We start from the raw sequence: 17,395 nt of genomic DNA, 5'->3' as shown, positions 1-17,395 counted from the left end.
CTCAGAAATAGCAAAAACAAACTTTGCCACAGAGCAGGGGGCTGACCAGAAAGATCATTTGACCTCAATCTTGCAAATTTATACACCTACTCCATGTCAGACTAAATGCATATTAGTATAGGAGCAAGTCAGGAAAGAAAAAGTAAATAGCAAGGAATTGTGCTCTGAACTCTCCCCCTCAAGTCAAAAGGAAGCTCAAGTCGTAGAGCTAAACTTTTCCAAAGCAACAGAGGGGTTTTCTAAGCCAAATTGCCTTATTAAAATGTGAGATTTACACTCGGCCAGGAATTGACGTAAGAAAATTCCAGATTGGCTGTGCCTCTGATCTCCATAAAAAGTTAACAACCAAGTTTGTTGAGTCAATCAGTGGCATGTATTGAGTATTTACTTTGTGAAGAGCACTCTACTGAGCAATCAATTGTATTTATTGAGAGCTGACTGCATACAGAGCACTGTATTCAGCCCTTAGGAGAATACAACAGTTTGACATTTTCTGCCCAGAAGCTATGAAGCCGCCTCAAACAACGATGCTGGATGCTGCCACATGGAGTCAAAGTCACCAATATAACCTTCCTTGCCTTCTCAAGGCCCACCCTAGTCTAGGCTATCTCCAGAAGCCCTGATTCAAGCTCTTCTCTCCTTTTTTGATTACTACCTCAGCCTCCTTGCTGACCTTCCTGCCTTTCCCCTCTCTAATCCATACTTCACACTGCTGCCTGGATTGTTTTCCAAAAATCCCCAGTGGCTGCCCATCCACCTCTGCAAACAACCAACTCCTTACCATCGGTTTTAAGGTACTCGATCAGCTCTTCCCTTCCTACTTTCCCACTAAAACAACCCACACACTCTGCTACTCTGTCAACCTAGTCGCTGTTATTTATTCAATCATATTTATTGAGCGCCGTGTGCAAGGCACTGTACTAAACACTTGGGAGAGTGCAATATAACAATCAACAGACACATTCCCTGGCTACAAGAAGCCGTTACCTGGATCTTGCCTGTCTTGCCACTGACCCCTTGTCCACATCCTCAAATAGGTCTGGAACTCCCTCCCACCTCATATCCGACACAGCACCACTTTCCCCACCTTCATAACCCTACAAACTGTCCCCCTCCTCTTCAAAAAAAAAAAAACAGAAAAAAACACCTCTCCCAAAAGGCCTTCCCTGACTAGACCATCATTTCTCCCATTCCCTCCTCTTCTAAGTTGCCTGTGCATTCGGATCTGAACCTTTTAAGAACTTGATAGTCACTCAGTCTCTCAACTCTCATTCCCCAAAAAGTGATTTAGATCTTGAAGTCTGTCTCCAACCTGTTGACTGAGCTTTTTGTGGGCAGGAAAGGTGTCTACCAGTTTTACCGTATTGTTCTCTCCCAAGCTCTCCCAAAGCATCTAGCAGAGTGCTAGGAGCACAAATAAACACCCAGTAAATAGCGACGATTGACTGATCTGACTGATTACCCCCACGCTCACACGGACCCATGCAGTGAACTGCTCACCTGACTCAGACTTCTCAGCGGAGGGGGGTGCCTTGTTAGACAATGCTCCCAGCCAACTGTTAGGACTCCTAGATCACTCCAGGAGCCTGGGGTACATTCATTCATTCTTTCAATCATATTTATTGAGCACTGACTATGTGCAGGTCACTTCACTAAGTGCTTACGAGAGTACAGTGTAACAAGCAGACACATTCAGTACAGTGTTCAGTAGGAGCCTGGAGACCTCCCCTTCACCTGTCTGACCTGCCTGGGGGGCGTTGGGAGTTTCACATCTCAGCAGAGTCTGTTGTGGAACTAGGATCACCTAGAATCAGACAAGTTTGATGCAGTCTGGGATTTGCAACAACAACTGAGTTCCATTTCTGGTGGGGAACACATAAGCAGCACGCATTATGACTTCCCCACCTTCCCACAGAATGCACCTGGACACCGACAGGTGCAATCTGAAGCTCTTTCGTCAGCCATAATAATAATGAAAATAATAATTATAATATTAAGTGGTGTGTTAAGCACTTATTCTGGAAGGTGCACGATGATCAGGTCAGCGTGGACACTGCCCTCATGGGGCTCACAGGCTAAGGAAGATCAAGGACGAGCATTTATTCCCCATTTTGTAAATGAGGAAATGGAGGCTTACTGCAGTGACTGGCCCAAGGTCATGCAGCAGGTAAATAGCTGATCGGGATTAGAACTCGGGTCCTCTGACTCCCAGGCCCAGGCTCTTTCCATTAGGCTACGCTGTTTCTCTAAATACAGCTTCCAGGGGAGGAGATCAAGAGGCATTTTCTGGGCATAGAAGCCCAGATTTAGTAAGTTGTTACTTCTTTTTGTGGGACATATGAAGCTGCGTGTTTTCACACTTCTATACCATGAAAAGGCTGCCCATCCTTCCTTTGTCCTCTCCCAAGCACTTAATACAGTGCTCTACACCCAGTAAGCGCTCAATAAATACAATTGAACGAATAGAGAGTGCCCCATCACTCAGGAATACCGAACCCCTGTATTATCCAGCACTTCCTCTCCCCCTCCTCCCCACCCCACCCCTAGCCTGCAAGCCAAACCTGAGGAGCTAAACTGGCTGACTCTATATCCCTGCTTCACACTGAAATTGGCAAACCCCCGGTTGAATTTCATGAAAATAGTTAAATAGAACTAGAAGTGAAGCTTTCCTTAGGAGTAGTTTCAGGTTACCTCCCCGCCAGCCAGATAGAGTAAACACAGGAACCCTGGACTAAGAATTAGCCAGGCCTGAAAGAATACTGTAAACAAAATTTAAAATTTTATAATAATATTCCAATACAATGATAGTTCCTGGCAAAAACTATTCCCTGTTTTATTGGTTTCTCACCTGAACAGCTGAATATTTTGACAGCAAATATTCACAAATATCAACAGAGTTGAACCCATAGTTTTGTCCTTCAAAGGAAAGCTTCACTAAATGTTGTAAATAATTGCATCACAAAGCAGTGGGCTCCTGTATTTCAGCTCTTTTAGGTCCAGACCAAGAACAACTCTGCCAACAAGGAACTCCTTCTCTAGAAATGGCACACAGTTTTTTAATCTTTTTCCCACTTCCTCCCCTCCCCTTTCCAAAGACATTGATAACACTCCAGTCATTTTATGCCTCTTTCCCTCTTCAAAGCCCTACTGAGAGCTCACCTCCTCCAGGAGAGCCCAGACTTAGCCCCACTTTTCCTCTGCTCCTCCTCCCCTTCCCATCGCCCCTACTCCCTCCCTCTGCTCTACCCTCTTCGCTGCCCCACAGCACTTGTGTATATTTGTACATATTTATTACTCTATTTTATTAATGATGTATATATATATCTATTATTCTATTTATCTATTTTGATGTTATTGATGCCCGTCTCCTTGTACCATCTGTCTCCCCCTTCTAGACTGTGAGCCCGTTGTTGGGTAAGGATTGTCTCTATCCGTTGCCGACTAATACTTTCCAAGCGCTTAGTACAGTGCTTTGCACACAGTAAGCACTCAGTAAATGCAACTGAACGAACGAATGAATGAATGAATGTGAAGTACCCCTATCATTGGCACCAATTTCTTCCCAGTGACAAATTCAGATGAAGAGAGAGATTCTACAAGAATCTGGACAGTCACTGCAGTCAATCCAACGTCTGACAAGTTACTCACCATAGAGAATTTCAACATAAAGCTGACAGTGATGTTGAAATATGGAGAAAATACACGGGACCGCCCAAGATTGGAAAAATCACAGTGCTGTGAGAGGGGCAGACATCAGCTTGTAATTACCAATGCAATCTTCCACATGCTCAACAAAAGAAGACAGACAAGAATAGCCATAAATTCTGCACAGTGGCATCTCAAGGTCTCATGGATTATTTCATCGCTTGGCACGATGATCTGAGGGATACAAAAATTACAACAGTGAAACGAGATACAGAGACTGTAATCTCCCTCTAGACCGTAAGCTCATTGTAGGCAAGGAAGGTGTCTATTGTACTCTCCCAAGCGCTTAGTACAGAGCTCTGCACCCAGTAAGTGCTCAGTAAATGTGATTGAATGAATGAATGAGTCCTGGCCTAACAATACTTGATGAACTCCAAACCCTCACAGTCAATGCAAATAAGGTATTAAATGTGATTAAGAAACAGGCAAGATAACTGACTGGATAGTATCAGTCTCACACTCCTGGTTGCTTGCAAGACCCTAGCCAAAGCGCTTTTGGACGGGATGCTGAAGATGGCTTGGGATTTTAAAACCACAAGTCAACAACAATCTCTTCGCAGTACAGATACAAGTAAAGTACTGGGAACAAAACTATTAAGGAGGAGTGGTTCTCTTTGAGCAGAGTCTTCAGAAGGATGGTGATACAAAGGGGAAGAATGAAAACAGGATGGATTCTGTAGACACCAGATGCTAATGATGAAATATCCCATTGGAGGTGCCAGACAAGCTTCAGTCCTGATACTTCAGGATCGAGAACCAGCGCAGAGGAATTGATAATGGTAGTAGTTACCGTTATTCATATCAGTAGTAGTTTTAATGGTATTTGTTAAGTGCTTACTATGTGCCAGGCACTGGGGTAGATACAAGCTAATCAGGTTGGAAATAGTCCAAGTCCCGCATGGGGCTCACAGTCATAATCCCCATTTAATAGGAGAGTGAACTGAGACCCAGAGAAGTGCCTTGTCCAAGGCCACACAGCAAACAAGTGGCAGAGCCGGGATGAGAATTCATGTCCTTCCGACTCCGGTGGTGTCAACAGCGGGTCATGCAGAGCCACTCGGACTCTCCTTCTCCTACTAGCCATGTAACGGCGCTCTTTCCATTAGGCCAAAAGCAGGGCTTTGCAATGGCATAACACAGAACACAGTGAGATTTTAAGAAGACTTCGAATGTGGTAGGAACCGTGGCCCGGTGGATTTGGGGAGAGAGGGCGCTCCAAGCTGAGGGAAGAGCAGGAGTGAGGAGAGGTGTGGGAGAGTTCAGAGATAGGTAGAGTTAGAAGGTTTGCTTGGGTGGAACTGAGAGAAGAGATTGGGGCAATAGCGGGTAACAGCAGAAGGTAAGGATGAGTTACTGGCTTGCTTTCTGATTCATCCAGTGGGGAGGACATCTCCTAGTACCTCACACAGGTGAGAACCGAGGACTGTAGGGGAGGAGGAAACACAAGCTTCAGGGGGGTCGAATTAACTGCCCTACAAAAGCAGCGTGATTTGCATCGCCTCTCTACTGCGGCCCTATCGAAACCCACACCAGTCACAGTGGAAAGGGGCAGGAATAGCAACAGCATGGCCTAGTGGGAAGACCTGGGCGTCAGAAGACGTGGGTTCTAATCCCAACTAGGCCGCATGTCTGCTGTGTGACCTTGGGCAAGTCACTTAACTTCTCTGCGCCAGTTACCTCATCGGTAAAATGAGGATTAATAATAGTTGGGATATTTGTTAAGCACTTACTATGTGCCAGGTACTGTACTAAGCGCTGGGTTGGATACAAGCAAATTGGATTGGGCACAGTCCCTGTCCCCCATGGGGTTTACAGTCTTACTCTCCATTTTATAGATGAGGTAACAGAAACAGAGAAGTTAAGTGACTTGCCCAAGGCCACAGAGCTGACACATGGAGGAGCCGGGATTAGGACCCACGACCTTCTGACTGCCAGATCTGTGTTCTATCCACTATGCCATGTAAGACTGAGCTCCATGAGGGACAGAGACTGTGTCTCCGATTACCTTGTATATACCCCAGTGCTTAGAACAGCACTTGACACATAATAAGCTCTTAACAGATACCATGATTATTATTATTCCATATCCCCAAAGTAGGTGTGAGTTGAATTCTTCTGTTCTGAGATAGAAGAGAGAATGGAGATGTTCCTTCCCCACTTTTCCTCCCAAGGGCACTATTTTCTGGAAGATGTCTGCACATTTCCAACAATAAAAATACATTTCAGAAACACATTTATGGCCCTGTTTATTCCTCCAGCTACAAAAGAGACTCACGAGAAAGGAGTGTAAATTTATATTGCAGTGTTATCAGAGCCATCTGTGATTCTCAGGACAAAACTATGCAAAAAACTACCAATGTGAACCTCATTTGGAAAATATTTGCATCTCTTGGCACCCGTCCGAGAGGTGAAATAAGGGATGTCTGGTCTCCGTCAGCATGCATTAGTCAGAGCCGCCGTGGGTCATCACTGTAATAATCACCCACCCAGAGTGGAAAGAACATAGGCCTGGGAGTCAGAAGGCCTGAGTTCTAATTCTGGCTCTGCCACTTGTCTGCTGAGTGATCTTGGGCAATTTGCTTCACTTCTCTGTGCCTCAGTGACCTCACCTCTTCCCTCTAACTCAGTCAGTGAGCTCCACATGGAAAAAGGACTGTATCTTGTAACTACCCCAGCACTTTGAACAGTGCCTGGAACAGAAATATTTAGCATGTATCAATCAATGGTATTTATTGAGAACTTACTACATGCAGAGCATTGTACTAAGCAGTTAGTAAAGGTTTAACAGACCCTTCCCCTGCCCAAAATGAGGTGACTATTGCTATTTACCATGTAAACTTTTTTTTTAAAAGATGATTTAGCAATGGTGTAAAAATCACTAATTTTCCCACTGCCTTTACTGTAACAACCTCCAGAGCTGAGCTGACCCAGGGTCAGTGTCTTTGCTTAAGTTCACAGTGTTCCTTAGAATATAAACATGCAACGATTCCTGGGACTGTTCACGGACCTTCACAGCTAGGGCAGAAAGGCATCTTGAAAGTACTGTACTTGTCTAATTAGAGGTATAATCTCTGCCACATAATTGCCAAGTGATTAGTGACATCCTTTCAATTGGTGTGACTGGCAGTCAACCAGATGGGTCTGTATATTGGGTTACAACCTGCGTGAGACTGAAGCACAAGTAGCCTATCTTGTTTTGAAGAGAAATGTGTTGCCAAAGTGCTGTCCCGGCAGTATATTCAACTGGGTGAAATGCCTTCACCAGGATTACTGCAACTTGGAAGATATGTCTTACCTTGAGCCACTCTCTGATATTTTCAATCAAAAACAAGCTTGAAACTAAGACAAACTCAGCAGCAGTATTTCAAAGAGATTCAGACCACTTCAAGGAAAAAAAATGATTTATAGGTGTCTTGGGGAGGCTTTTGAACATTGTGCTTTTTATAAACATTTCTGTCAAGTGCCTTATTACTCTTCACTCCAATATGCCGTCCTATTTTTAATCTTATGATGCCCACCCAACATCATTTTGAATAAGCCATCTGGGATTGTTTGATCCCTTTAAAATTAATATAAATCCACAAGCCTCTCTTCCTCCCTCAGTCCAGGCTTACCATAATTTAGTGAAATCAGGTATCGGGAAGGCGAACATGTTCTAACTACGTTTTTTGTTTTATTCACCACTGTCCTTCTGCTTCTCATGTGTGAGAGAAGCAGCGTGGCCTAGTGGAAAGGACACAATCCTGGGAGTCAGAAGGACCTGGGTTCTAATCCCATCTCTGCCATTTGTCTGCTGTGTGACCTTGGGCAAGTCACTTTACTTCTGTGTACCTCAGTTATCTCATCTGCAAAATGAGTATGAAGGCTGTGAGACTCAAGGGGGACACGGCCTATGTCCAAACTGATGAGATTGTACCTATCCCCACTGTATAGTGCATGGCACATAGTAAGAGCTTTAGAAATACCCCCTCACCCCCGCAAAAAAGTTCTACTTCCTCTTCAGGCTGCCATTTGGAAGAATTAGATATCTTAAGACATGCATTTAAGACTATGAACAACTGATAGCTGGTTTCCCAAGGTGCTTTCTAGCCTGCTTCAACCCAGCCTGCCCTCTCAAACAAGTCCACAATCCAACCACACTGTAAATTCAGCACAGGAATAGAAAATCCAGGAATAGTAACCTCCCAGACACTGCCAGTCCTAATGGTACATGGCTCCCCAATGGGCCATTGCACTTAAATAGCCCCAAACTGCCTTTTTGGGGATTGTAAACTGTGAAAAGCAGCACAGCCTACACGAAAAAATAAGGACCCAGGGGTCAGAGGCCCTGGGTTCTAATCCCAGCTCTGCCATTTGTCTATCGTGTAACCTCATGTAAATCATTTCTCTTTTCTGTGACTCAGTTTCCTCATCTGTAAAATGGGGCTAAATTAGTCGTTCTCCCTTCTACTTTGACTGCTTGACCTAATTATATTGTATCTATTCCAACACTCAGTACAGTACTTTTTTGGCACACAGTGAGTGTCTCATAATCGCCACAATTATCATTATTATTATTTTCCCAAATGCTGAGGGCAGTGCTCTCCCCACAATAGGCGCTTATTATAAAGCCAAAATGTCTGCTGGGCATCAGCTACATGAAACTTGGCTAAAACAACTTCCTCCTGAAAATTCATTTGGGAAAAATACCAGATTTGAAACAACTGAAACCACTAGTATCCAGTGTTACATGGAGGTAGCAGAAAGGAAAGTCTCTACATTTAGAAGGCAGAAGGGATTTTCAGTCACCCATGTCTTTTCAGCCACACCCACATAATGGATAAAATCTCACCATCATTAGCTGTACCACAAGACCTGAAGATTGAACTGCTGAGGGTTTTTTTTCTGGGTTTTTTGGAGGGGTTGAATTGTCAGGATTTAATACCCAATGGAACACAAGCATGATAACACTGGTTTCTTTTTCTGAGCAAGGACGTTTCTCTGCATTTTCAATGGAAATATTCAAAATATTTTCACTGACATCAAATTATGTGACAGGACTACTGTATTTAGCATTCTCAGGTATCAACGTTAATTTGCTTTGCTTGGTATTTATTAGAAGCAATTGCTGTTTAGAGTTGGCTACTTGCATAATATTAAACTAATCCGTAATTCTGTGAACCTCAAATTGAAATACACCACTCGATTCTACAGTCCTACAGTCTCCTTTTACTACAAGACTGAAAAAAAAATCTCCCCATTTTACATTTCAAATTATCACAGTGGTTCAATTACAAATGCGTGATCGGGATCACTGATAAAAGTCAAGTTCCGGAACTGATAATGTACTTTTAGTCATTATTTACACCAACTTTTGTTTTATCTTAAACAATAAGAAAACAAACGTTCTGCACCATTTACTTACACGTAGACTATTCAGTGGAGCAGAAATACCTGTTTCTTCAAAACCTTGCAACTGAGGCATACACAGCATCTGCAAATCTATGGCATCAATTGTTACAATCTTGGGACAGAGATTTTCCTGGATTGCTACTCCTTTGCTGCTAACCTTGCTAGTTTGGCAAATCCCTTTCGGTCTTTTGTTAATTTATGCTATAAAAGAGAAAATTGGGTCAGAGTAGCAAACCCTTACTGGAACAGACTGAAATGTTCCTTGCTACTTTGAGGCAATTCTGCATCGAACCAGAACATTTACCTGCCTGGCTCATGCATTAGCTCCAAACTCAGCTTTTCTAGGAAATGATCTCTGATTACTACTTAATTAGTGAAAAATATGTAGCTCTGAGCTTCTGCCTCCAACTACCCAACACAGACATCTGCACCGGTCAACTGCACATTTGTTCTTCTGGCATACAGAAGCAGCCTGGCTTAGTGGATAGAGCACAGGCCTGGAAGTCAGAAGGACTTGGATTCCAATCCCAGCTCTGCCACATGTCTGCTTTGTGACCTCAGACAAGTCACTTCACTTCTCTGTGCCTCAGTTACTTCATCTGAAAATAACAATGGTATTTGTTAAGTGCTTACTATGTGCGAAGCACTGTTTGAAGCACTGGGGTAGATACAAGTAATCAAGTTGGACACAGTCTCTGTCCCACATGGGGCTCCCAGTCTCAATATCCATTTGACAGATGAGGTAACCGAGGCACAGAGAAGTTAAGTGACTTGCCCGAGGCCACACAGCAGACAAGTGGCAGGGCCGGGATTAGAACGCATGACCATAAAATGTGGGACAAGGACTGTGTCCAACCTGATTAACTTGTATCTACCCCAGAGGTTAGAACAGTGCTTGGGACATAGTAAGCCCTTAACAAGTGCCATTATTATTATTCATTTTAGGAGGGTCAGAGCATCTGTTCTATATCTGCTTTCCTCCCCACCTCCCCAGTGCTTAACACAATACCGTGCAAACAATGGTAACTCAGTGAAGCTCCCTGTATATTATAATGGTACTATCAGGCTGCTGGGCTTCTGGACTGACTGATTGGAAACCCAAAGTGGTGCTGAACAACATTTTCCTACATAGAAGCCAACTATGAAGAAACACTGGTGAGAAGACAGAAGTGGAAGCCACTGTTTATGAGGTATGCTGGGCCCTGACTACATCACTGTAACTTGGGACCAGGCTGTCTCTAGGCCAGAGGTCATCTCTGGTAAACATGATTTAGAGGTCACACAGCTAGAGATGATGACATCAGCGCATTTAGGAGGTATGAAGCCAAGATGAGAAGGAAGATGTGGAGGAGGACAAGATGAGGAGAATGGCACGCAGAGAGGTAAAAACCAAGGACAAAAGCCAAGAGGCGAAGAAAGAATGGGTAGAGACAAGGAGGGTTGAGGGAAAGAGAGGGAAAAGGAGTGAGGTAAAGGGGAAGATGAAAGGGAGATTCTGAGTTTAAAGGAGACTGGCTGGCTCAAAATTCACCTCTTCCAAAAAGTCATCTCTGATTATAGTGAGAAATGGATAACTCTGAGCCCCTGACACTCCTCTCCTCTCATTTGGTTGGAAAGGAGAAAGTGGGAGGAAAATGTAGAGGAATAGGGATTAGAGAAAAGTGTGAGAGATGAAAGACATAGGAGGTCAGTGGGAGAGGGATAGACAAAGGAGAAATCTGACAGAGGTGATGGGAGAGGTGAAATCTGGGGGAAAATAAATTGGCAAAAGGGGAGGGGAGGTAGAATAGTTTGGTGGCAAAAGAGAGAGGGATAAAATAGGGGAGGATAGGCCAAAAGGAAAAGTGAGAGTCACTCAGAAAGGACCAATAAATGTATGGAGCAAGCCAAAGAGGTCAACAGAATGCCAGGCATCTTTCACAAAAGTTTATAAAATGAAACAAAAAGAAAACACCGCAAAGCATGACCACACCTGGAAAAGAACATGCAGCTCTGGTCAATGCACCTTAACTGGGAAGTAACTGAGCTGAAGTACTGAGATGAGCAAGCAAAACCACAAGGATCAAAGGAGTATATATTGAATTTAGGATTCTAATTTAGAAAGGAAAGGACAGAATTGGGGATTAAAAAAGTGCAAGTCATGAAGGATGTTGACAAGGCATACAGAACTGTGGTGCACTGGATCCTAAATATTAGGTCAAGAGGCAGTCCATAGAAGGTCAAAGATAGGTTCAAAATAGCAAAAGAAAATATGCCTTCACTCTGCAGGCCGTGAGCATATCCAGTTAATCGCCATGGAAAGTTATGGCAGATGGAAAATGTCAGAAGAATCAAGAACGGTTGGTATAAATTAATGAAGAAGAGGTTCAAAATTGTTTAATAGAGGTGAAGTTAAGGAGGGTATATCTGTGGTATTTAGTGAGAGCTTTCTGGGTCAGAGCACAGTAGGAAGCACTTGGAAAGCTCAGGAGATTAAATAGACATGATCTCTGAGAATCCATAGTTAGTAACAAAATAATGATCCACTAGTCTTACACTGAAATTGGATTTCTCATATTTTTAGGAATCTAGGAGTGGAGGAAGCAGGGTAAGAGAGAGGAACATCAAGTGGGGGAGAAACCAAAAAGGAGAGGTAAGGGCATGGTATACTGGGAGATAAGAAATGGAGACAGAAAAAACAAAACAAAAACAGGGGAAAAACCCAACCCAATAAAGGGACATGAGAGGGAGCAGAAAACAATACTAAATGAAATAGATAGCTATAATGGCCTGGAAACTTAAAGAGAACATAACCTAAACCCTTCCTATGTTCCCAGCTATAATCAGTAGTTCCAAGAATGAATCCCAATAGGTGACTAATTCAGCTAGCAAAGGTCTAGAGGCTTCATAATCCTTCTTATGAACCTGAAGGCATGTGGGGATATAAGGGGGATCCTTTTTCCAAAGGCTTCAGGGAAAGAGGAAAATGTTCATTTCAGGTGGAGGGGGGACTGAATTTAAGCTTCAGAGAAGAATCATCCTCTTATCTCCAATCATCTCCAACCATCTCCAATCATCAACTTGGAGTTGGCTGTGAGTTGCAGAACAATATAAGGGGTAAATGGGAAAACAATTCTGTACATTATGCCCCAAATTTTATATTAAACATTTAATTATATATTATATTAATATAATATATTTTATAATATATTAAATGTTATATTAAAACAAATGTTATATTAAAACAAATGTTATATTAAGTCACATTTGACTAAAATGACCAGAGTAATAAGAGGAAGAACATAAGAATGCATGCAGTTTTTATAGTCAATAGTTGGCAACAGTTGAAACAGCTTTCCAAACAAGCCTAATATTTTCATAGTATATAGTGAACAAAATTATATGGGGTAACTAAAATGATGTATTTGTACCTGTTTGGCTGAGCAGACATCACTTTGGAATAGTATATTTTTCTCCATAAGTCTATGCAAAATGTTCACAGTTGGAAGGTATTACATGAAATAATTTAATTTAATTTGTGTTAATCTTTCCCAAAACTTAAAGTTTAACAAAGACATTTTTTAAACTAAACCCTGCAACTAGAAAGGCCATGAAATAACAAAACAAAAATCATACTTTTAGGGCAAAGACCATAAGTTTGTCTAGGTCAGGCTAGGATAAGTTATTAAAGATAGGTTCACTAGGAAAATGAGAAAAAGCAATACCTAGGCATAATTGTTTCAACATGAACCAACGATTCCCCACTTAAGGTGCATTAGTGCAATTAAACAATAAAATGACACACCAGGATTAGTCAGTCATCATATTTATTGAGCACTTACTGCGTGCACAGCACTGTACTAAGTGCTTGGGAGAGTGTACAGTATAACAGAAACATTCCCTGCCCACCATGAGCTTACATTGCAGAAGAGGAGACAGTATAAATTATACTCATCACTTAATATTATCTTCAGACTTGCTAAAAAGATTGAGACAGAAAGTAACAGGCAAATTTATCATATCATGCCATGGGGACTTGTCTACCAGAATAGCATTTTTTAAATAAAGTCTCAGTTAATGTTTTCAAGAAGCTTTAGAAAAATTGTGAAAAAAAATGTGGGTTAAAACACTCCTCCAAAACAGGCAAGCACTGCTGTTTGTGACAGATGTTAGAGGCCTAACAATGTCTTTCTTCATTTGCTTATTCCATGTGACAAACAAGTAAATATTAAAAATGCAAAAATAAAAAATATGCTTTTCAAAGACTTTGTCTTAATAATATTTTAGTTGCAGTAAAATAGACTGGAAAGTTTGCTTATACAAAGCAAGATGTTTCTTCAGAAGTGTTCTGTGAATTATCAAGTGTTTAAAGAAATTGTGAGAGGCAAGAGGTGACAAACACCACACAAAAACATCCACATCACAAATAAAAACATTCCTGTGGGTCACCGATATTTCTGTGCAAACAAACCATTGTAATTTCCAATCAAGTGTCAGCCACCCACTCCTGTCATTTTTTTTTTTAAATATTCATAGTTAGGGTCTGTACCATGTCAATTAATAAATAATGGTGACCTCAAGCCAGCTCCACTGACTGAGTCAGGTTATAGTCAACTGCTCCTGGTTACATGTGAATGTCATTATAATCAGCAACGAGAGAAATCTCATGGGAGGGGGGTGGGGAGAGAACAAAGTAGCTCTGGGAAGTGGTTGTTAAAAATGTGCCTGTTGAGGCTGTGTTAAAATTTTCCAGAGTGACTTCAGTTGCAAAACATTTACTAAATTATTCTCACCTAAAGTAGAATGGCTTAAAAGAAGGGTGTGGAATCTTCTCCTTTGTGCAGCTAGGGATCCTTCATGTCAGCCCTACCTATAAACTGAGGGGAAGAACTAGATATGGATGCTGTGATGTTTGAGGGGCTGCGACTAATACAGAGTCTCTATTGAGCACGGAAGGACTGAAATACATTAGGTTGCATGCCTGGCATTTTCCCCGGTTTTGTGTCCTTGCTGATACTTTAATAAACTAGGTGTTCTCCTGATCAGAGCTGATGGGAAAAAAAAAGTACTAATGACCAATCTAGGGCTTCCTCAGCCCAGGCCAGTTTATTGCTCAGAGCAGCAGCGGAAAGGTTGAGGGTAGTAACCAGAAGTAATCTGTCAATCAGGGAGTAAGGCTAATATCACAGCATTCTCTTCACAGTGCTAGATGCCAGTGTCACAAGCTAAAGTCAGCAGTCCTGGAGGCATGATGCCAACCATGCTTATTTTAAACTGAGATTAAATTTGCATTGAGTAGATTGCCAAAATGGAATTTCTTAGAGCAAAATTTTTATTTTAAGAATAGGTCTCAAAAGTAAACACAGCCTCACAAGCAATGATATTCTCTAATGTGCAAGTTGTTCACAAGCAACTCAAGAAAATTCAGTAGTAAAGGAACATGGGAAAATTTGAATGCTGCTTAAGTATCTGGGAAATTCAATTAAAATTTTGAAAATAAAATTCAACCTTACCATATCCATATAACAAAGTGAAGAAAAATATAAATGAGTGCTCAAAGAAGTTGCTCTATAATAAGCATTGGAAAACTGGAATAAAAGGATTACCTAATTAATGAATCCAGGAGAGAACTGCCTGCTAATTGGGTTTATCTATGATTTTATCAGGACTAGAGAGAACATAGCTTGAAGAAGTAGGGAATGTGTCTGCTAATTCTGTTGTAGTCCTTTCCCAAGAGTTTAGAAGAGTGCTGTGTAAATAGAAAGCACTCAATACCATTGATAAGTAGGTTCAATAGAAAAAGAAGGCAAGAAAAGGAATACAGCAGCCGGTAAGCATAAGCAATCAACTACCTCAGGTGCAGAAGCCAAAAATATCATTAGGTTCTGTTGGAGTTCAGGAAAGTTTCCACCTTTTAAGATTGAATTTGGGGTCATCTTGTTATTTACCCATAAAGTATACAAAAGATTTGCCATCCTACATTTAAAAGTGCAAAGGAAGTTAAGTAATTAGGACCCTCCACCACAACCCAATAGAAGTTTCTGTAGCGTTCCTAACAGCAAAACAAGATTGCAATCAGGCCATTATTAACAACACAAACAAGGAAGCCACTATCCAGAATACTGAAGGAGAGGTTTTCAAGGTAACTATTTATAGCTTCTAAAAGTGAGACCATCAGTCAACTAAGAAATCAATCTGATTATCAGACCACACAGTAGAGCCAAACTTGGCCATTTGGGGAATTCTGAGAAATCAGGTTTAAACTGAAATAACCCACAAACTAGGTTCATGACCAAGTTAAATCACACAAACTTTCTTTTTTATCCCAAATGTACCTTGGAAAAGAAGAAAAGTGATACCTTATCAGATCATTCTAGCTGAGCCTCAGGGACAGGAGTCAGATCTGCAGATTCATCCAACTGCTAAACTTCTCCTACTCAGCTCTATCAGCTCTATCCACAGGTGCAGTATCTGACCCTATTGGCCAAAAGCCAATCAGTCCCCTCTCAGAGTATTCCAAATTACCCTAGAAAGGGGGGTGGAGGGGTGGGAGGAAGAAGGGAAGGGGTGTATGGCTTGAACCATTTTTTTTAATGTTATTTGTAAAACCCTTACTATATGCCAGGTCCAGGAACTGTTCTAATCTCTGGGATAGATACAATTTAATTAGGTTGGACACAGTCCCTGCCCCAAATAGGGCTCAATCCCCATTTTACAAATGAGGTTACTGAAATACAGCAAAGTGAAGTGACTTGCCCACAGCAGACAGGTGGCAGAGCAGAATTAGAACCCAGGTCCTCTGACTCCCAAGCCCGGGCTTTATCCACTAGGCCACAATCCAATTTATGACCTGGCTAACGAGTTCAAGAAAGATGTAAATAAATTCATGGACATGTGTTATGTAATATAAAGGAAAACAATTTAATCATGCCAGACAGAATATGCAGGAGTTTTGGTAGCTTGATAAATATTATCTACATGAATGATGTTAGAGTTGTTACAGGGTGTATATATGAAGACACTTTTCAATAAAGATGCTTTCTGGCCACAGACAGAAAATTAGGAGCTGGATAGTTAAATGGTCTTATACATTGAGATGTTCCTTATATTCTAAGGAATTTTTTATCCCTCAAATGATTGATTACTAATACTCCCCAAATCGCTTTTATGTAATTATGCAAAAAAGCATTTCAGACTGCCGTGAACCTGCTGGGTAATTGCCCAAATTTGTTTTCTTTTGCCTCAGGGGAACACTGCTTTGGCTGTGCCAACTGCTTAGCACAGTGCTCTACACACAGTGAGCACTCAAACACCACTGAGTGATAACAAGGCACCCACACTTTGGACCAAAAGATGAAATCAGATTCTAGTTTGTGAGCATTCATTTACTTCTACCATGTTTTAATTCTAGCAAAGATAAAAGAGATAATTCCCAAGCTTTGGAAATGTATGATGAGCATTAAAAAAATGAACTTTCCATTTACAGTTCACCTTTAGAAAGGATCTCAGATTTGATGCTTTTTATAAGGCTCCAGAAAAGAGTTGTGAAATGAAATGTGCAGTAAATTGATGTGGAAAAAGAGATCCAAATCAAGTAAGATTATAATTGTTGAAATTAATAGTGCTCTATTTAAGACCTTGAATGGTTTGTCCATGAGTCCTACAGTTTCCAGAGTTGAAAAAAAAAGAACTTTAGTTCAGTGATTCAAGATCTGATAGCTTTTTAAAAACTGCTCATGGTCACTGACATTCCTGAAAACAAATTCAACTTGGTTTCAAGTATTTGCCTATCTGTTCTTCACTGCGGAATCATTTTAATGTGTATTTTAATCCAAAATTACTTTTAAAATTGGGATTCTTAGAAATTCTTTCCAGAGATTCTGGGCTAACCATCCTTGCTATTTAATTCAGGGGGGATTTCTGATCATGACTCTGAAATGCTTAAGGGCATTTCCTTTTTAAGGTAATTGTTAAGTGCTTATGTGTAAAACACTGTTCTAAGTGCTGGGGTAGCTACAAGTTAATTAGGTTGGATCCTGTCCCTGTCCCATAGGATGGAGAACAAATACCCCCATTTTACAGTTTCGGAAACTGAAGCACAGAAAAATCAAGTGACTTGTCCTAGGTCACACAGGAAGCAATTGGCAGAGCCGGGATTAGATCCCAGGTTCTTCTGACTCCCGGGCTGTGCTCTCTCACACTGCTTCCCTCTTGTATTGTACTCTCCCAACTGCTTAGCACAGTGCTCTGGACACAGTACATTGACTAATGGATTGATAGACAATCTTCCTATTAGGTTTAAATCATTAGAAAGTCAGTC

Source organism: Ornithorhynchus anatinus, chromosome 20 (genome assembly GCF_004115215.2).
Source record: "Ornithorhynchus anatinus isolate Pmale09 chromosome 20, mOrnAna1.pri.v4, whole genome shotgun sequence".
Taxonomy (NCBI): Eukaryota; Metazoa; Chordata; class Mammalia; order Monotremata; family Ornithorhynchidae; genus Ornithorhynchus; species Ornithorhynchus anatinus.
This window is presented reverse-complemented; position numbering follows the sequence as displayed.